The 21,950-nt window shown below is 40.0% G+C and overlaps 2 protein-coding genes across 2 annotated transcripts in view; both read right to left on the bottom strand.

Moving 5' to 3' along the window:
- LOC125379331 (scavenger receptor class F member 2-like) overlaps positions 1–7,101 on the bottom strand; it is a 30,448-nt gene extending 23,347 nt beyond the window's left edge. Inside the window, exon 1 of the mRNA XM_048395647.1 lies at positions 7,029–7,101. The gene's annotated coding sequence lies outside the window, so the exon portion shown is untranslated. The remainder of the gene's footprint in view (positions 1–7,028) is intronic.
- The window catches only part of LOC124122347, a 377,435-nt gene that overhangs the window by 223,156 nt on the left and 132,329 nt on the right, over positions 1–21,950 (bottom strand). The window lies entirely within an intron of this gene.

The following is a 21,950-nucleotide window of genomic DNA, read 5'->3' as shown; positions in this document are numbered from 1 at the left end:
TCAGGATAGTGAATGCCATCTCAGTCCAGGATAGTGAATGCCATCTCAGTCCAGGATAGTGAATGCCTTCTCAGTCCAGGATAGTGAATGCCATCTCAGTCCAGGATAGTGAATGCCATCTCAGTCCAGGATAGTGAATGCAATCTCAGTCCAGGATAGTGAATGCAATCTCAGTCCAGGATAGTGAATGCCATCACAATGCAGGATAGCGAATGTCATCACAATTCAGGATAGTGAAAGCAAACAGTTCAGGATAGTGAATGCCATTACAGTCCACGATAGTGAATGCCATCACAGTTCAAGATAGTGAATGCCATCCCAATTCAGGATAATGAATGCCATCACAATTCAGGATAATGAATGCCAACACAGTCCTGGATAGTGAATGCCATCTCAGTCCAGGATAGTGAATGCAATCTCAGTCCAGGATAGTGAATGCAATCTCAGTCCAGGATAGTGAATGCCATCACAATGCAGGATAGCGAATGTCATCACAATTCAGGATAGTGAAAGCAAACAGTTCAGGATAGTGAATGCCATTACAATTCAGGATAATGAATGCCATCACAGTCCACGATAGTGAATGCCATCACAGTTCAAGAAAGTGAATGCCATCCCAATTCAGGATAATGAATGCCATCACAATTCAGGATAATGAATGCCAACACAGTCCTGGATAGTGAATGCCATCTCAGTCCAGGATAGTGAATGCAATCTCAGTCCAGGATAGTGAATGCAATCTCAGTCCAGGATAGTGAATGCCATCACAATGCAGGATAGCGAATGTCATCACAATTCAGGATAGTGAAAGCAAACAGTTCAGGATAGTGAATGCCATTACAATTCAGGATAATGAATGCCATCACAGTCCACGATAGTGAATGCCATCACAGTTCAAGATAGTGAATGCCATCCCAATTCAGGATAATGAATGCCATCACAATTCAGGATAATGAATGCCAACACAGTCCTGGATAGTGAATGTCATCACAGTTCAAGATAGTGAATGCCAACGCAATTCAGGATAGTGAATGCCATCACAATTCAGGATAGGGAATGCCAGCATAGTTCAGTATAGTGAATGCCATTACAATTCAGGATAATGAATGCCATCACAGACAAGGATAGTGAATGCCATCACAGTTCAAGATAGTGAATGCCATCACAATTCAGGATAATAAATGCCAACACAGTCCAGGATAGAGAATTAGCATTATAATTCATGATAGTGAATGCCATCACAGTTCAGGGTAGTGAATGCCATCATCTTCCAGGATAGTGAATGCCATCACAATTCACGAAAGTGAATGGCAACACAGTGCATGTTTGTGGATGCCATATCAATTGTTTAGAGTGAATGCCATCAAAATTCATGAGAGTAAATGCCAACACAGTTCATGTTTTTGAATGCCATCACAATTATTGATAGTGAATGTCATCACAGTCCAGGGTAGTGAATATTATGACAGTCCAGGCTAGTAATTGCCAACTCAGTCCCGGAGAGTAAATGCAATCACAATTCAGGATAGTGAACGCCATCACCTTCCAGGATAGTGAATGCCATCACAATTCAGGAAAATGAATGGCAACACAATTCAGGATAGTGCATGAGAACACAGTTCATGATAGTGAATGCCATCACAGTTCATGATAGTGAATGCCATCTCAATTCCTGATAGTAAATGCAAACACAATTGAGGATAGTGAGCAATCACAATTCAGGATAACGAATGCCATCACAATTCAGGAGAGTGAATGTCATCACAATTCAGGATAGTCAATGCCAATATAATTCAGGAAAGTAAATGCCCTCACAGTTCATGTTTGTTATTGCCATCACAATTCTTGACAGTGAACTCCATTACCTTTAATGATAGTGAATGCAATCACAGTGCATGGTTGTGAATGCCCTATAAATTATTCAGCGTGAATGCCATCAAAATTCATCATAGTGAATGCCAACACAGTTCATGTTTTTGAATCCCATCACAATTATTGATAATGAGTGCCAACACAGATCATGAAAGTAAATGCAATTGCGATTCGGTATAGTGAATGCCATAATAATTCAGGATAGTGAATGCCATCACAGTCCATGATAGTGAATGCCATCACAACTAAGGCTAATGAATGCCATGACAGTCCAGGATAGTGAATGCCATGACAGTTCATCATAGTGAATGCCATCACAATTCAGGATAGTGTATGCTAACACAGTCCATGATAGTGAATGGCAACACAGTGCATGTTTGTGAATGCCATATCAATTCTTGAGAGTGAATGCCATCAAAATTCAGGATCGTGAATGCCAACACAGTTCATGTTTGTGCATGCCATCACAATTCTTGATAACGAATGCCACCACAATTCAGGATAGTGCATGCCATCACAATTCGGGATAGTGAATGCAATCACAGTTTATGTTTGTGAATTCGAACACAGTTCATGATAGTGAATGCCATCACAGTCCACAGTCCAGTATAGCGAATGCCATCACAATTCGGAATAGTGTATGCCATCACAATTCAGGATAGTGAATGCCAACACAGTTCATGATAGTAAATGCCAACACAATTCAGGACAGCGAATGTCAACACCATTCAGGATAGAGAATGCCATCACAATTCGGGAGAGTGAATGTCAACAACGTTCATGTTAGTGAATTTCATCACAGTCAGGGATAGTGAATGCCATATCAGTCCAGGATAGTGAATGCCAACATAGTCCAGGATAGTGAAGGCGAACACAGTTCATGTTTGTGAATGCCATCACAATTCTTGGTAGTGAATGCAATCACCTTCCAGGATAGTGAATGCCATCACAATTAAGGATAGTGAATGGCAACACAGTGCATGTTTGTGAATGTCATATCAATTCTTGAGAGTGAATGCCATCAAAATTCAGGATAGTGAATGCCAACACAGTTCATGTTTGTGAATGCCATCACAATTCTTGATTGTGAATGCCATCACAATTCAGGATAGTGCATGAGTGACACAGTTTATGATAGTGGATGTCATCACAGTTCATGTTTCTGAATGCCATCACAATTATTGATAGTGAATGCCAACACAATTTATGTTTTTGAATGCCATCACAATTATTGATAGTCAATGCCAACACAGTTCATGTTTTTGAATGCCATCACAATTATTGATAGTCAATTCCAACACAGTTCATGAAAGTAAATGCAATTACAATTCGGTATAGTGAATGCCATCACTGTTCGTGATAGTGAATGCCATCACAATTCAGGATAGTGTATGCTAACACAGTCAAGGATTGTGAATGGCAACACAGTGCATGTTTGTGAATGCCATGTCAATTCTTGAGAGTGAATGCCATCAAAATTTGGGATCGTGAATGCCAACACAGTTCATGTTTGTGCATGCCAACACAATTCTTGATAACGAATGCCATCACAATTCAGGATAGTGAATGCCATCACAATTCGGGATAGTGAATGCAATCACAGTTTATGTTTGTGATTTCGAACACAGTTCATGATAGTGAATGCCATAACAGTCCACAGTTTAAAGGTAGCGAATGCTATCACAAATCGGGAGAGTGAATGCCATCACTATTCAGGATAGTGAATGCCAACACAGTTCATGATAGTGAATGTCATCACAATTCAGGATAGTGAATGTCATCACTATTCAGGACAGTAAAAGCAAACACTTCATGATAGTGAATGCCAACACAGTTCATGATAGTAAATGCCAACACAATTCAGGACATTGAATGTCAACACAGTTCAGGCTAGTGAATGTTATCACAGTCAGGGATAGTGAATGCCATCTCATTCCAGGATAGTGAATGCCATCTCAGTCCAGGATAGTGAAGGCCAACATAGTCCAGGATAGTGAAGGCCAACACAATTCGGGAGAGTGAATGTCAACAACGTTCATGTTAGTGAATTTCATCACAGTCAGGGATAGTGAATGCCATATCAGTCCAGGATAGTGAATGCCAACATAGTCCAGGATAGTGAAGGCGAACACAGTTCATGTTTGTGAATGCCATCACAATTCTTGGTAGTGAATGCAATCACCTTCCAGGATAGTGAATGCCATCACAATTAAGGATAGTGAATGGCAACACAGTGCATGTTTGTGAATGTCATATCAATTCTTGAGAGTGAATGCCATCAAAATTCAGGATAGTGAATGCCAACACAGTTCATGTTTGTGAATGCCATCACAATTCTTGATTGTGAATGCCATCACAATTCAGGATAGTGCATGAGTGACACAGTTTATGATAGTGGATGTCATCACAGTTCATGTTTCTGAATGCCATCACAATTATTGATAGTGAATGCCAACACAATTTATGTTTTTGAATGCCATCACAATTATTGATAGTCAATGCCAACACAGTTCATGTTTTTGAATGCCATCACAATTATTGATAGTCAATTCCAACACAGTTCATTAAAGTAAATGCAATTACAATTCGGTATAGTGAATGCCATCACTGTTCGTGATAGTGAATGCCATCACAATTCAGGATAGTGTATGCTAACACAGTCAAGGATTGTGAATGGCAACACAGTGCATGTTTGTGAATGCCATGTCAATTCTTGAGAGTGAATGCCATCAAAATTTGGGATCGTGAATGCCAACACAGTTCATGTTTGTGCATGCCAACACAATTCTTGATAACGAATGCCATCACAATTCAGGATAGTGAATGCCATCACAATTCGGGATAGTGAATGCAATCACAGTTTATGTTTGTGATTTCGAACACAGTTCATGATAGTGAATGCCATAACAGTCCACAGTTTAAAGGTAGCGAATGCTATCACAAATCGGGATAGTGAATGCCATCACTATTCAGGATAGTGAATGCCAACACAGTTCATGATAGTGAATGTCATCACAATTCAGGATAGTGAATGCCATCACTATTCAGGACAGTAAAAGCAAACACTTCATGATAGTGAATGCCAACACAGTTCATGATAGTAAATGCCAACACAATTCAGGACATTGAATGTCAACACAGTTCAGGCTAGTGAATGTTATCACAGTCAGGGATAGTGAATGCCATCTCATTCCAGGATAGTGAATGCCATCTCAGTCCAGGATAGTGAAGGCCAACATAGTCCAGGATAGTGAAGGCCAACACAGTTCATGTTTGTGAATGCCATCACAATTATTGGTAGTGAACACCATCACCTTCCAGGATAGTGAATGCCATCACAATTCAGAAGAGTGAATGGCAACACAGTGCATGTTTGTGAATGGCATATAAATTCTTGAGAGTGAATGCCATCAAAATGCAGGATAGTGAATGCCAACACAGTTCATGTTTGTGAATACCATCATAATTCAGGATAGTGAATGCCATGATAATTAAGGATAGTGAATAGCATCACAGTTCAGGATAGTGAATGCCAACACAGTTCAGGATAGTGAATATATCATGACAGTTCAGGACAATGAATGACATCACAATTCAGGATAGTAAAAGCCATGACAATTCGGGAGAGTGAATGTCAACACAGTTCAGGATAGTGAATGCCATCTCAGTCCAGGATAGTGAATGCCATCTCAGTCCAGGATAGTGAATGCCTTCTCAGTCCAGGATAGTGAATGCCATCTCAGTCCAGGATAGTGAATGCCATCTCAGTCCAGGATAGTGAATGCAATCTCAGTCCAGGATAGTGAATGCAATCTCAGTCCAGGATAGTGAATGCCATCACAATGCAGGATAGCGAATGTCATCACAATTCAGGATAGTGAAAGCAAACAGTTCAGGATAGTGAATGCCATTACAATTCAGGATAATGAATGCCATCACAGTCCACGATAGTGAATGCCATCACAGTTCAAGATAGTGAATGCCATCCCAATTCAGGATAATGAATGCCATCACAATTCAGGATAATGAATGCCAACACAGTCCTGGATAGTGAATGCCATCTTAGTCCAGGATAGTGAATGCAATCTCAGTCCAGGATAGTGAATGCAATCTCAGTCCAGGATAGTGAATGCCATCACAATGCAGGATAGCGAATGTCATCACAATTCAGGAGAGTGAAAGCAAACAGTTCAGGATAGTGAATGCCATTACAATTCAGGATAATGAATGCCATCACAGTCCACGATAGTGAATGCCATCACAGTTCAAGATAGTGAATGCCATCCCAATTCAGGATAATGAATGCCATCACAATTCAGGATAATGAATGCCAACACAGTCCTGGATAGTGAATGTCATCACAGTTCAAGATAGTGAATGCCATCACAATTCAGGATAGGGAATGCCAGCATAGTTCAGGATAGTGAATGCCATTACAATTCAGGATAATGAATGCCATCACAGACAAGGATAGTGAATGCCATCACAGTTCAAGATAGTGAATGCCATCACAATTCAGGATAATAAATGCCAACACAGTCCAGGATAGAGAATTAGCATTATAATTCATGATAGTGAATGCCATCACAGTTCAGGGTAGTGAATGCCATCACTATTCAGGATAATGAATGCCATGACAATTCAGGATAATGAATGCCAACACAGTCCTGAATAGTGAATGTCATCACAGTTCAAGATAGTGAATGCCAACGCAATTGAGGATAGTGAATGCCATCACAATTCAGGATAGTGAATGCCAACATAGTTCAGGATAGTGAATGTCATCACTATTCAGGATAATGAATGCCATCACAATTCAGGATAATGAATACCATCACAATTCAGGATAGTGAATGCCATCACAATTCAGGATAGTGAATGCCAACATAGTTCAGGATAGTGAATGCCATCACAATTCAGGATAATGAATGCCATCACAATTCAGGATAATGAATTCCAACGCAATTCAGGATAGTGAATGCCATCACAATTCAGGATAGTGAATGCCAACACAGTCCTGGATAGTGAATGCCATCACAGTTCAAGGATAATGAATGCCATCACACTTTTGCTGCCATTGTTCGCAACATGCTTTTTATGATTTTAATTCCTCGTACAGTGTAGGTTTTTGTCGTAATAAACATTTTCTCACTCACCTTCACGCTAATAAATACAATCCACATTCAGTTCACTTCCGACAACGTGATGGACACCGCTCTGATGCACGAGTGATTGATATGAATCACCCTAGCTTCACGAGCATGCAAACACCGAGTTGACCTTGAGGATATTTATTGTGATATTCGATACTGATATGCGTCTCACTTGAACTTGCAGTTCTGGCGATCAGTCAATGGATGAGACACTTGCCTGTATAAGATTAGATAATAAACTCAACAGTTGTCACCGCATATCTTATACCATCAGGCTCAACCACCTTAGTGGCATCGACTGAAAGTAGGATGACTCGTACATCTTCCTGATTAAGGGTAATACTATCTAATATTTTATGATTCATTTACGGGATCATTTAAAGGAAGTTTAAAGAGAAACTGTTAACATTATCATCGAATGTTTTACCTTGTTTTACCTTGGTACATGATTACAGGAGACGTTATATTTTCATGTTTTTCTTTTAGATGGTATTAAACAAACTGCCATGACAATTTTGTCCCTTGAGGTGTGTTTAGTTTTTCGTCAAGTTTTGTAATATAATTCTCTTTGACCAATATCCATATCATAAGTCAATATATGCTCCCAATTAAAGACATTCAGTGAGGTTACAAGGCCATCGAAATCCATCAGCGAATATTGATATGTCCTCCTAATGTAAGTCTTATTTGTGGGCAGTGGTCGCTGCAGACAGGGTCTGTCGGTACACAACACACGTATTACATCTATAAGGGTGCTGGATTGCTCTGTCATTGCCGTTGGCTGTTAAATTAACTGACTAAGTCCATATGCTGATTTAATTTATTCAATTTGTGTGCGGGTTTTTTTTCACTTAGAAGATTTATATACTCAACAACAAAAGTACCAGTGACATCAATATTTTAGTGTATTTATGAAACAAGTTAAGTTTGGTTTTCAATACTGTAGTACATGTATGGATTCAAGTCAGAAAAACGCAGCTGCTACAGAAAAGCATGCATTCCATGCAAAAGTTGACTTTCATGCAAGCCCCATGCATTTCACTACCCAAGATTAGATATAAAAACATGTGCGTTAACGGGATTCCATATGCATTATTTAGCATCGTCCTGACAACCACCACTCAGAAAAACAACAAAATTACGCAATTATTCAACAATACGAAATGCCTTGCCTGTCCGTAAAATGATCGTCTGCGAGCCATTGGTATGCTTGAAGCAGGATGGAGTCAACACCATTAGGTGTTTATGGCAACGTTGGCAACAGACGAATGCAGTAAGAAACCACGTGTGGGATGAAATGGATCGGCGCCTTCGTCGTCAACCACGTGTTCAACAGACACTCCAGGAACTTTAAACATGCTCCAGCAAATGTGGACAGATATCCCACTGGTTCGTGTGTTTCTTTTAATGAAATCACGCATTTTCTGAAGTCATTATTGCAAACTAAACCATTTGAACACTTACAGGAGTCTTTTATCTGTTGCAAACCGAAATTGTTTCAGATTTGGTAAAAAGCATAACTTTGCATTAAATCTTATTCAATGTTCACAGGAACTTTTGTTGTTAAGTATATATTAAGATTAATTGCACATACTGTTTCAAATATTATGATGCGAATATACAAGTCACACACAAATACATACATACATATATAGGTACATAAACAAACAGCATACCAGCATATCACACATACAAACAACTATTTGATTGATTTAATCGTAAAGAAGACATAATCATTATTTAATTCTTTCAGATTTTGCAATGAACAAATGGACAGATTGTACAATAGCAGATTGTATCAGTAGTTGTTATGGTATTTCCATATAATACTGAATCCAAGACATATCCCTTTATATAGTAGTACAGGTTGCAGTAGTTGCGACAAGAAAGGAAGTGTAGGATCCTCATAATGATATCCTCAGGAGGAGGTTTCGCCCCGATTATTTTTCTAGGTTTGTCAGCACCATACCCGTGCTCGTGGCTTTCACCGAAGTGGTAAACGTCTGAGACCTGCATCAATTCGGGCTTTCCCCCCACATTAAGCTGACACCACGCGATAAAACTGGAATACTGTTAAAAGCGGCGTTAAACCCAACTCACTCACTCACTATATGACGTCTGTAAATAATCTATTCATAAAAGTCAGTTGTGATAATGTTACTTTTGCCACGTACGTATCCTAAGTATAGTTGAGGCAGTTATGGCTTAACAAGGGCACAGAGAGACAAAATGGGATCTCACATAAGGCTTAAGTCATATTGCATGTAGAGCGGTTATTACCCGACACTGGTAGGCGTCGACCAGGAGTGTGACTAGGGGTCCCGGAGTCGACTGCCACCCCGGGCGTCTCTCTTCTCCCTCACCAGTACAATCATAGGGTTTTATACATGACAGTGAATGCATTCACAGAAGTACCTACAACATTCTGATTGGACAATATATGCAATGAATATGATACACTTTCATTTAAACGGACATGAATATACTGACTTTAACTGATTGACATTTATGCTTATCTATCTACAATGAAGACGTAACATGAATAACAGGTGGCATGTCGCTTGAAGCGTCAATTAACAGTCCTTAAATGACGGACATATTGAAAACGAGACGGACAGGACAAGCTGTGAAATTTAATAAATCACCCAACTTCCACCTCACATTTCTACTGTACAAGCTATATGATAGTTGATACGTAATAGAATTCAAATTGACAAAGAAAATTATCTAATAGAACTTTTATTGTGTGACGTCATTGCAAGCAAGGTTTTACTTAAATGATTTAGCCTTTTACTTTAGATTTTTTATGCTCATAAGTTTTGTAAATCTGAAATGCACGTTTGAAAATATATATGCTACATCCAACCTGTGCAATTGGCAGCACAGCTTATATACAGTGTTAACTGATAAGCGTTATCTTTCTGCGTTGAAACATCAGTGACATCGCGATTGTATATCGCGGCTAGGGTTTGTGTATCGCGGCTAAGGTTTGTGTATCGCGGCTGGGGATTTCTGCAAAGGCATGCACTACATCAGAAAAATTAATTGATCAACATTTGAGAACTGTGGGAAGAGTGGATACAGTAGAGTAGCTTCCTTCCAAAGGTTATATCGAATATCTGAGTAAAATGGACATTTTGTCAGAAAGTGAACTTCGTCTTCTATTACTTTAGAGTTGCAATATCTACACTGTCTTTCCTCGGGGGGAGTGGGTGGACGTCTGAAACGACCTAGTTCAATCTCTAGTGGCAATGTACCGCAACGCAACTTCGCTCGTGTTCTGCGTTGATTCTGGGTTAAGTTCGACTGGACGTATTGCTCGGCGTTGAGGCCATATTTAAAGAGCCTGTATGTTCGTAGCTTGTTTCCATTAATAAGTCTTCGGTCATTCCGTAGGTCAGTTGTCCACTTCTCGTAATCAAGGATGATAATTTTCTGTTTGAGTAGCTCGAACTGACTGTTAGAAATGCTGTATACATGGAGATTAAGCTCATTCAACGTGGATATAGCTGTGTTTGTCCACAGTTTACGGAATCTTGTTGACCAATCACTCACAGTCCTGGCCAATCTTGATTGACTGACAGACACTTTTCTCCAAAATCGGTGAATCTCGATCCGCTGTAAAGTTGATGGTAATAGCCAGCCCATTTCACCACGAACAGCCACATTTGATGTTTTACCAACTACCAAGAGACATCTACAAGCTCGATTTTGAACAACGTTTATACATCTGAATTCTCGGATTCTCCACACGGCAGATCCGTAAGAAAGGTTGGGAAGGGCTTTGTGTGCTTTGAATTTCCTATCATTTTCAGTCACTGGGTGATGAACGTAAAGCATGTATTGTTTTGATATTAATTTACCCGAATGAATGTAACACGTTATTCTTTTAAAATTACATTTAGTTACACTTACTTTCTCCATCTTGGAGTGGTGTTTCATCTAAATGCGCGCGTTATTTGGTGTTTCATGTGTACATTATGAGTTAAGTGTAAGTAAAATTTCAGGCAACAAAAATGATTATTTCTCACACGACATTATGGATGACTACGTATCTGATTGTTCTGCCCTGTGGTCCTCTGAATCTGAACGGAAAGTTATTGACGTAGCTATAACTGACAACACGTCTGTAATATCGAGTATGACTTTATGTTATGCCTCATTTCAGACATGGTTGTCCAGGACTACACAAAATGTGAGAGGGGGAAGTATGACCAGCGTGAGAAGTTGATGGACAATTGACCCACGCTGACTACCACCCCCCTCCCCCCACCCCCCATCCTGATGTATCTCCCCACGGCGGAGGTTCAGCATGTATATTATCTGTTGTATCTGAGACATAAAAGGCATTCATCGTTACACGGGGAATATTGAAAGACGGATTGTGGTGTGACAAAATATATGTATTTCGAAGCAATGAAACCCCGTTTAAGTTACGACTAGCTATCTTGGTTAAAAGCATATCTCGGAAATAGAAATATGTAGCTGACACGAAACTAATGACAGGTTATGTCTTGTAAAGAAATGACGATACAACAACTTTGTTCTGTAAATAAGGCTGTGTTAGCAGTGTACACATACGTGCGATACACGCCCCCGTCATAACAGTTTAGCGATAAGGTGAGACAGTTCGTTCAAACAGAATCAGTGCAGTGAGGACATAAGTCAGGTCGAGATGACATGGGTAGAGTAGCATCAGAAACACTATCACTGGGCCCATGTGGTTCACACCTATTCCATAGTGTAAATGTTTCTACGGAAAAACTATCATTGGACCCTGGGCTCCAGGGCGGTCGGGTAGCCTAGTGGTAAAGCGTTCGCTCGTCACGCCGACCCGGGTTCGATTCCCGACATGGGTACATGATATTGCTGGAATATTGCTAAAAGCGGCGTAAAGCCATACTCACTCATTCACTCAAATACATTCCATGCTATATATGTTCCTACAGAAACACTATCATTGGGCCCATGTGGTTCACCTCTATTCCATGGTATATATGTTCCTACCGAAACACCATCATTGGGGCCAAGTGGTTCACCTCTATTCCATGGTATATATGGTCCTACATAAACACTATCATTGGGACCATGTGGTTCACACCTATTCCATGCTATATATGTTCCTACAGAAACACTATCTTTGGGCCCATGTGGTTCACCTCTATTCCATGGTATATATGCTCCTACAGACACACTATCATTGGGCCCATGTGGTTCACATCTATTCCATGGTATATATGTTCCTACAGAAACACTATCATTGGGCCCATGTGGTTCACCTCTATTCCATGGTATATATGTTCCTACAGAAACACCATCATTGGGCCCATGTGGTTCACCTCTATTCCATGGTATATATGCTCCTACAGACACACTATCATTGGGCCCATGTGGTTCACATCTATTCCATGGTATATATGTTCCTACACAAACACTATCATTGGGGCCAAGTGGTTCACCTCTATTCCATGGTATATATGCTCCTACAGAAACACTATCATTGGGCCCATGTGGTTCACATCTATTCCATGGTATATATGCTCCTACACAAACACTATCATTGGGCCCATGTGGTTCACATCTATTCCATGGTATATATGCTCCTACACAAACGCTATCATTGGGCCCATGTGGTTCACATCTATTCCATGCTATATATGTTCCTACACAAACACTATCATTGGGCCCATGTGGTTCAAACCTATTCCATGCTATATATGCTCCTACAGAAACACTGTCATTGGGCCCATGTGGTTCACCTCTATTCCATGGTATATATGCTCCTACAGAAACACTATCATTAGAACCAAGTGGTTCACCTCTATTCCATGGTATACATGTTCCTACAGAAACACTATTATTGGGGCCAAGTGGTTTACATCTATTCCATGCTATATATGCTCCTACAGAAACACTATCCTTGGGCGCATGTGGTTCACATCTATTCCATGGCATATATGTTCCTACAGAAACACTATCATTAGAACCAAGTGGTTCACCTCTATTCCATGGTATACATGTTCCTACAGAAACACTATCTTGAGGACATAGAAACGTGCGTGAGGCAAGCTGACGAACACGGACACCCACCCAAGGACTCGGGGCGACCGACGTTGCTTCACTTCCCCTTATCGCTTGAAGTTTCCGCAAACAATGAGAGTCAAGTCCTATCGGGCAGCCTGCGATGAAATCCCTGTACTCCCCTATCACCATTCTGAGACTGTGATCAAGTTGTATGTTTCGTTGTTTTCTGCACATAGGTACCGTGTGTAAAGTCAGTCGGGTTGTCATGCAGTAGTATTAGTCCACTGATATAAACAGGGTGAGTCCAAGGTAAAACAGTGTCTCTTGGAGATAAGCATGAACTGCTCGCAGTCTTAAAAAGTCATAATATTTATAGTTGGGTGTGCGGTCATACGTTGTGGCCGCTGCGTCACCCTATCTGCCGAGACGTAGCTGAGTTTTGTTAAACAATCAATGAAACATGTAAATTTAGGTACCTTTTAAGATTATTGCACATTGCACGTGAGGGTGGGTGAATGAGTGAGTGAGTGTGTGTCTATGTGTTCTAGTGCAAACTGATGGCAGTTTCATAGTGCTAGCCTACTAAGATACCATGCCTCAGTTTATCACGGATACCCCACTCAGACACAGTACACTGACTCTGAACCGACCAGCCTTCTTTTATCCCTTTAATGCCGAGTGATCTTGAAAATTATTAAAACGATAACCATGCAGATAAACGATTTATTCTTCCTTGTAAGAAGGAAACTCACAAGCCTTAAGTGAAACATTTAGACCACACTGCTTGTGTGCTGATTCTGCAAGACATCATAGTGAGATCAACCTTGTCATAATTTCCTGTTAAAATTTGCCCCTGACAGCACTCGACATTTTACCACCGTTTCCGTTGTTTAGGGAGAGATCATTTGATTTTTAGGAGGGTGGAAGCATGATGTTTGTTTGAGATTAACATATTTTTCTTACTTTTTTTTAGGTCAATTATGTTTTCAAGAAAAACAGGTGATCAGTTATTTTTTTACATAAATAAAAAAATCGAACTGTAAATTTAAGAATGCTGTGTGGTTTTCACTTCAGCAAGTTCCTCCCACCTCTCAGCGTCCAGTGACCGAAAGTCCCTCTTATTTGAAGGTGCCCTTTGCCTGCATTTGAGCCGTGGCCGAGTCAGTGAAGTCGGTGCTGTTGGAGCAGGGAGAAGAGACTTAGGCTCGTGGCATGGAAAAGAACATCAGTGTTTGTGACTCGGTCAATTTAGCTAATGCAAGGATCCGCCTCAGGCTGCGCATGTGAAAGGCGTTGAGTTTATTTTCTTGTCCAGAGGAGAGGGTTCAAGACTCGTCCTACAGTATGTGCTCTGTTGTACGCAACCTCTGAAGCTCTGTAACCTCTGTCAGCTTGCTGTTCTCGTGGGGAAGAGGGGGTGTAGGTGCCCTGCCAATCTGCCTGTTGATCCAGCATCCAAACACTGTCTGTTATAGTGGAGCCAAAGTAGATGAACTGGTTCACAACCTCCATCTTAGGTGAACTGGTTCACAACCTCCAGCTTGAAGACGTTGATGGAGATCGCTGTTGGCTGTTCGATGCCATGGTCCATCATGTTGGTCTTGTTTTCTCTTTAAGTTATGAATAAGATTTTACGGCTTGTGCTCCGTGTTGCACCACATATGGTTCTTAGAGCATCCAGATTTAATCTTTCCAGTGTCAGCTCTTGATCTTTAGTACAATTATTCCAAAGTATACTACAAAAATTGAATATAATAACTCATTTCGAGACTTCTCCTAAGGATGGTATTTTAAACTTCTAAGACAGTTTATCATCAGAGTGACCTTAAATACAATACTATCTATGTGAGAATGTCAGTGGGTATCATGCTTGAGAACTACGACTAAATATTTATGCATTTCAACTTCTTTTACAATGATTCCATACAATTGGAGATTTGGTTTATTTCATGGTTTAGGGGGAAAATGAAATACTCGGGGTTTTTTTCAGGTTTAAACTTCACTTGCCACTTTTAGCCCAGTTGGAGATTTTGGTCAGATCATTGTTTAATGCTGAGGCTGCTGTGCCTGGGTTTTCGACAACGATGTACAGAGACATATCGAAAAAGTCAGATATTACTATTAATTTTATCCATGAAATCATTTATGTAAATCAAGAACAACAGCAGGCCAAGAACAGACCCTTGTTGTACCTCGTCCAGTGAGTGAGTGAGTATGGTTTTACACCGCTTTTAGCAATATTCCAACAATATCACGGCAGGGGACACCAGAAATGGGCTTCACACAATGTACCCATGTCGGGAATCGAAACCCGGGTCTTCGGCGTGACAAGCGAACGCTTTAACCACTAGGCTACCCGACCGCCAACAATGAGTACCAACAATAGCTTTGCACTGGCACTGAACCAGATTTGTATTCATTTGATGGCAGATTCAACCGCAAACAAAGACGCTGCTTCCACCATATTGTTTGGTGTCCTCGCTGAAACTTTCAGCGTTCTTTCTCCTTTTCGATGGCTCCTTCATCCGCGAATTTGGAAGTGTTTATTTTAGGGGATAGGCCCTCGAATAAGTCGTTTATCATTATGTTAAAGAGTATGGGGCTTAGGATACTACCCTGGGGGTGCCATTTTCTAAGGGACACTGGTCCGATAGTGTCTGGTCTATCCGTACTGTTATTTTTCGATCGTTTAGAAAGTCCTGAATATAGTTTCGTATTTGTCCTTTTAATCCTATTTTTTTTTTAGTTTTTGTATTAGCCCGTTGTGCCAAACCAATTCGAATGCTTTTGAAAAGTCTAGAAAGATGCCTGTTGTATATTGTTTGTTTAGCTGACCTGTTTTAATACCCTGCTCTGGTCGGGCGAGGTTATTTAAGGTATTGGGATGACTAGTGCTTGTTTCCAGGGAGTAGGTACCTGTCCGTTTTGATAGATAATGTTATAGAGTTTAAGTAGTGCCTGGAGTTTTTTGATTATTTGGTATGATGTTAGGTCTAGTCCTGGGGCTGTACCCTTTTTCCTATTTTGAAGTACGTGAAGTAGTTCTTCCATTGAGTAGGGTTGGTTAATTTCAAGGTTGTTGTTATTTGGTTCTCTGGTAGGTTGCTCTTCCGTTTTAAGTTTTTTGGCTGAAGTTTTTATTGCTGCTTATGGCCAAACAGGGGTTTGCGAGATTATTTTCCTTTTCTGTTGGATTTGTTGAATTATTTATGTTTGGGGTTTTGGTGTGACGTTTTATGCTTCTAATAGCGTGGATTTTACGCCAGACTGTTCTGGAATCTGTGCGGTTGTTTACTCCCTCACAGATTTTTTTCCAATCTCTAGTTTTAGCTATTTTGACTAAGTGCTGTACTTTGTGGGCTATTTTATTTTAATGTGGTTATAGTCTCGTTTGGCTTTATTGAATGCAGTTTTGCGTTTGCGTCTACCTTGTTCTATCTCTTCGTTCCACCATGGTACCGAGGGTTTGCCTTTTTTATTTGTTTTATAGGGGATTGAGTTTTTAGCTGCGTTAATTATGAAATCTGTAAGGTTTTTGCAGTAGATTTCTGGATCACTATTTTCTAGTTCCTTTAGATTAGCTTGGTTGCAGATTTCTTGAAATTTATCCCAGTTAGCCTGGTTATAGCTGAATTTAGGTTCTGAGTTTTCTGTTTGGGTAGGGACGTTAGTATTGCCTATGGTTATGTTTATTAGGAAGTGGTCACTACCTAGTGGGGCGTCGTGAACTCCACATTGGGTACTTTGTGCAAGATCTGCAGTACAGATGGTTAGGTCGATAGCCGACATTTTATTGTTTCCCTTGTCATATCTAGTGGGTTGGTTATCGTTTAGCAGTACGAGATTGTTTGTTTCTATCCATTCAGAGATTAGTTTGCCGTGGTTGTCTAGTTTGTCGCCTATGCCTCAGGAAGGGTGGTGGGCGTTATAATCTCCTAGGAAAAATGTAGAGTTTTGGCCTATTTGTAGTAGTTTATTTAGGTCCTCAGGTTGGACTTTTTTTTTCTGACCAGTGATATATATTTATGATGTTTATTTTTTGGTTATTTAATGTGATTTGAATGCCGTTTGCTTCTAGGTTTGTTGTGTTTATTTTAATTTCTTCATAGCTTATATCTTCTCTGATTAGTATGATTAATGGATGTGGGTTTGGCTCGGTCTGTTCTAACTGAGTTGTACTTTGCCAGGGTAAATTTAGATTTTTTGGAAAATTTAGTTTCATGGATGCAAGCAATATGCGGCCCTTTGTTTAGTTTAAATTTAGCTTTTAAGTTCGTGGCCGTGGGAGTGAAGCCCGTTAGCGTTCCACTGGAATATGTTTAGACCTACCATTATTTGTTTTTTTATTGGTTGAAGATTAGGTTTTAATGTTTGGTTTTACTTGGAGGTTGCTGCCTGTAGGCCATAGTTGAAGGTTTCGTATGTTAGGGTAGTTAGTTTAAGTTTGTACGCTACGGCATGTAGGGCTTTAGTGCTGGCGTTTGGATTAAGTTCTTTAAACATGTATGCCAGAAGGTTAGTAATGTTCTTTAATTTGTTGTTAAAAAGTGGTTGGGGTTTACGTTTAAGGTTGTTGTTGTTTTTTTAGGGGCTGAGTGGGTTTTTTCATTTACGTCCTCCTCGGTTGTGTAGTCGAATTCATTGGTATTGTTTGATTTAGTCTGCTTACACTCCATGGGGGTTGTTTGTGTGCATGGTTGTGTTTGCGTGGAGGATCTGTCTGTGGTTTCCTTACTGTGTGAGTTTTCGGTTTGTGATTGTTTGGATGTGGGTGTTGTTGCCTTAGTAGCTGTGGGTTGGGTCGTGGTGGTGGGGTGCGGTCTGTTTTGCGTGCTGGTGTGGAAGTTGTGAATGTGTGTTTTGAGGTGGTGGGTTGTGGGTTGGGTGTGTGGTGGATGTGTGTTGTTGGTGCTGGGTGTACTCTTTGCAGGATACCATCCCATGCAGAGTTCAAATGTGGGGTGTCGTCTGGTTGCGGTGTGGGTAGTAGTGGTTGTTTTGTATGCTGTGTTTGTCTTTTGGTTTGGAGTTTGGCCGTGTCGATATTGATGTGTTGTTTGTTGGCCTGTTGTGTGAGGGTGTGTCTGTGCGGGCAGTGAGGAGTGATTTATACTTTTACAGTGGATGCACCAGGGTGTGCATGTCCCTGGGCAGTCAGTTTGGGCGCAATTTCTGCATTTAGTTTTACGGAATTTACATTGGTTTGCTGTGTGGTTATATTGCAGGCAATAAGAGCCTTGTTTTACTTGTTTAGTATAAGGTTTTACCTCTAGTTTAGTTGATGCTCCGAAGGAGATGAATTTAGGGGCTTCTGGGTGTTTAGTGGATTTTTGGAAGTTGATTATAACTATTGGAGTGTTTGAGATTTTTCCGTTCCTATTTGATGTTATTCTTCTAGTGCTGGTGATTTTAGGTTGGGGGTACATGTCTGTGTTTTCGTTGGCTTCTTTAGCGAACATTTCTAAGTCTTCATTACTTTCTTTAGGATTGACCCTAATTACGCATCTAGTGTAGAGCTGCCAGTTAGGGGTTTGGTGGGTTACTGTGTATTGAAATATTTGGGTGATTTCTTTTGCTGCATTAAGGGAGTCTAGATCTGGAAAAATTATTTGGAATCCTTTAAGGGCTTCTTTAATTTTGTTGAAGTGGATTTTGTGTTGTTTTAGCCAGATACCTACTTTGTTGGCGGTTAGGCATTTAGATAAGACGTTTATGGGGCCGGCTGCGCAAAAGTATAAGGCGAAGGTTACGATGGTAGTAGGAAAGATTGCGGATCTGGTGGCTGGCTGTTTCTATGTAGGGGAGACTGATGACAAACGGGGCTGTCTGTTGTCGTGGAGGCCGCTCTCTAGGGCTGAGGATGCTGTTGATTGTTTGTTCAACAAGGCTGGTAGGGTAATTGTTGAAGTTAGTGAATACATGGCGGAGGTGGTTGAGTTAAGTTTTTAGCTGTTGTAGCGTGGAACAGATGCTGACGGCACGTCGGGCTAAGGTGGCGATAATTCCTCTCTTGATTTGTGGTGGATGGTTAGAGGAATTGTGCAGATACTGATCCGTATGGGTGGGTTTACGGTAGACACTGGTGTGGAGTTTGTTATCGGGGTCTTTCTGTACTCTTACATCTAGGATAAATAAATAAATTCTATTCTGTTAAGTTTAAACATATTTTATTCTCATGAAAAGGACAAGGCATAACTTATGACAACTAAGAACGCCCTATTTCATATATTTACATGTGTGCTTATTTACAATTAATACATTAAATTACAGAAAGGAAAGAAAAGAAATAGAGAAGCGTTTGTACATTCACATTGCTCATTGTTTTCTTTATATATGTAGTACATTCCCAAAAATGTTTTGTTCACAAGATTAGGTACATTTGCATTGCCAACTAGCATTGCATTGCTAACTAGTATTAGGTCAAATATTCACAACTCAAGTATCTTTCACAATTAACAATAGTGAGTTCATCAAGCTGATTTTAAAAAGGACAATCAATGAAAAAGTCATACGAATTTTCACATCAGCATTTTGATTTCGTTTAAACCTTTTCAAAATGAGTCAGTTTTCAATTCACTATCTTCAAGTCTAAATTTTATATCCATTGTGTTTACTTTCCTTACGGGAAATATGACGGAACTGTAGATGTAAACCGGATGAAAATCGAGAGAAGGTTTCAATATTCATTTACTGAATAGGTAATGTATCCCACAATCTAACAGCGGGTGGTATTAACGAGGATTCAGATAACTTTGTACGTAACAAAGGCATAGTTGTATTATGAGCAGTTCTAAGGTTGTATGTTACGTTTGTCTGTTCTGTATACTAGATAATTTTTTGTACATTTTATAGACGTTTCATATACATCAATAGAATTCTACACAGTACATCATAAATCACACATTTATGCAAAACACAACATAACAGTCTGCATTCGCAATGGCATTAAATTATTTTAACCACATTATTTTTTCACCCATATAAAATAGATAACACTTATGTTGATGTGATGAGATCAAATATGAAGCAGTGAAAAATACTAACATAAAGCCAGGAATTTTTATATTTTATATTATATTTATACAATGAATAAACCCATGGGCCAAGCCAATGATAATCATTTCAAAACATGTATATGAAGTTGTAAAATGTTGTTCACCAGATGAGTTTACAATCAGTTTGAGGTTCAAAGCATCCAACCCATGCTAGCGTACGTATATCTACATGCAATTCGGTTAACTACTGATTCATTATTTTCTAAATATATTCCACAGATATAAATCTTGATTAATGATAGAATCCAAACACTGATTAGATTGTCTTATGGTATCTTGCGAAATATTTCGTTCATTTTGATACTGATGCAGGTTAGTCTGCCTGATGAGGTGTATGATGTCTAAGATCTACATGTTATCATGTTTAAGAAAGGAGCGTTTAAGCACACTTGGGAACCACATTCATGTTGTCTTGAGTATCTGGCAATGATGAAACTGCTGATAGACAGTTCTTTGAAGCATTTACACACCATCATTTATGCAAACTGATGTGCGAAACTTGCCCATACGATTTCCATCACTTGACTTCCTCTTTTGGGGTCATAGTCGCCAGCGTGCACAATTAACTAAACTCAAAGGTTTCACTAGCCCAGGTCAGGAGAAAACCCCTTGTCAAAATTTCTTCTAGCTTACAGGAATTTGTACAAGCCCCGGGCTTGCCGTCTAGTGTTAATTTCTAAGCCTGAGCTTGACAGTGGATAAGGATCTTGAGATAACTCTAGTGATGGAATGGACGGCATGTTTGCGACCGTATCACTGACAGTTTGTAACACTAACCAAACAAGAGATCAGTGGAGACATACAGATCTTGTTCGCATTTACACCTGCAACGCCGTTAGTGTGTATAGTTTATATAACCATGAACTATACTTCCATACAGGAGTTATCTCCCAAATGCTTAGCATACAGTATTTTCAGTCCCTAGTCTGGCACGTCAATTATTCACGCTCTCCTACACGGAACCTGTGTCAACATTCACCTCTTTTCACCGTGTCAGACCTTGTCTCCCTTCGATCATTGTCAGCGACACACATTAACGTTTTTTTTGGTGATCTCTAACTTGGCGGCTGCCTGGTGAATTGAAGATGTTATTTATATTAGCTGGATAACATGATTCAACGGGCGGACGTCGCAGATCCGAAATTTCGGTCCTGATCTGAAATGGGAAAAGTTGTTTGCATTTTAGAGTTTGGGATGTGTTGAAAAGAATGGCAGATGGAACATTGGGGGCTTTTTGCTCCTGATATTATGATTTAGTAGTCTGTGATTTGTGGTGGTGATGAGTGTTTGATTAACATGTTGCCTTGAACCTCTGCTAGTTGTTTACATATTCATATTCAATTGGCAGAGGCAGATGGCAAATTTGTGAATAGAAACTGTGTCATTTAATGGAGTAGAGGGGACAGTAGAGAAGGTCAGAAGGATGAATTTAGGGTAGTTGATGGGTTTGGGGTTGATTGAGAACAGTGTTTTGATTTGTTTAGTCTTCATCAATTTCCTAAGATTGGTTGAGATAACTTGGATTGGGATTAATATTTTGCGTTGTTCCATTGTTTGGTAGTGAGAGGTGTTCCTGAGGCCTTGGGGAAGATTTAGCTTAGGCCGAAATTGAAGTGGTTAGGATTAATTTGCTGTGTTGTTGTTAAACCTGGAGAGTGATTCTAGCTAGATATTGGTGTTGAGTGGGGTGTGATGAGGAAGCCGTGAATCATAGTAATGAAAAAGAATATAATAAACTATAATAAGAGAGAGGGGTAGTGAAGGCCTAGTTGGCGGCGGGCGGGGCTTGGGTTGTACAGCAATAGCAGCTGTAGTGATTGGTAGAGAAGGGATCGTTGACCTGCAG

The sequence above is a fragment of the Haliotis rufescens genome, unplaced genomic scaffold (genome assembly GCF_023055435.1).
Source record: "Haliotis rufescens isolate VD_foot unplaced genomic scaffold, xgHalRufe1.0.p SCAF_14, whole genome shotgun sequence".
NCBI classification, from domain to species: domain Eukaryota; kingdom Metazoa; phylum Mollusca; class Gastropoda; order Lepetellida; family Haliotidae; genus Haliotis; species Haliotis rufescens.
This window is presented reverse-complemented; position numbering and strand designations above follow the sequence as displayed.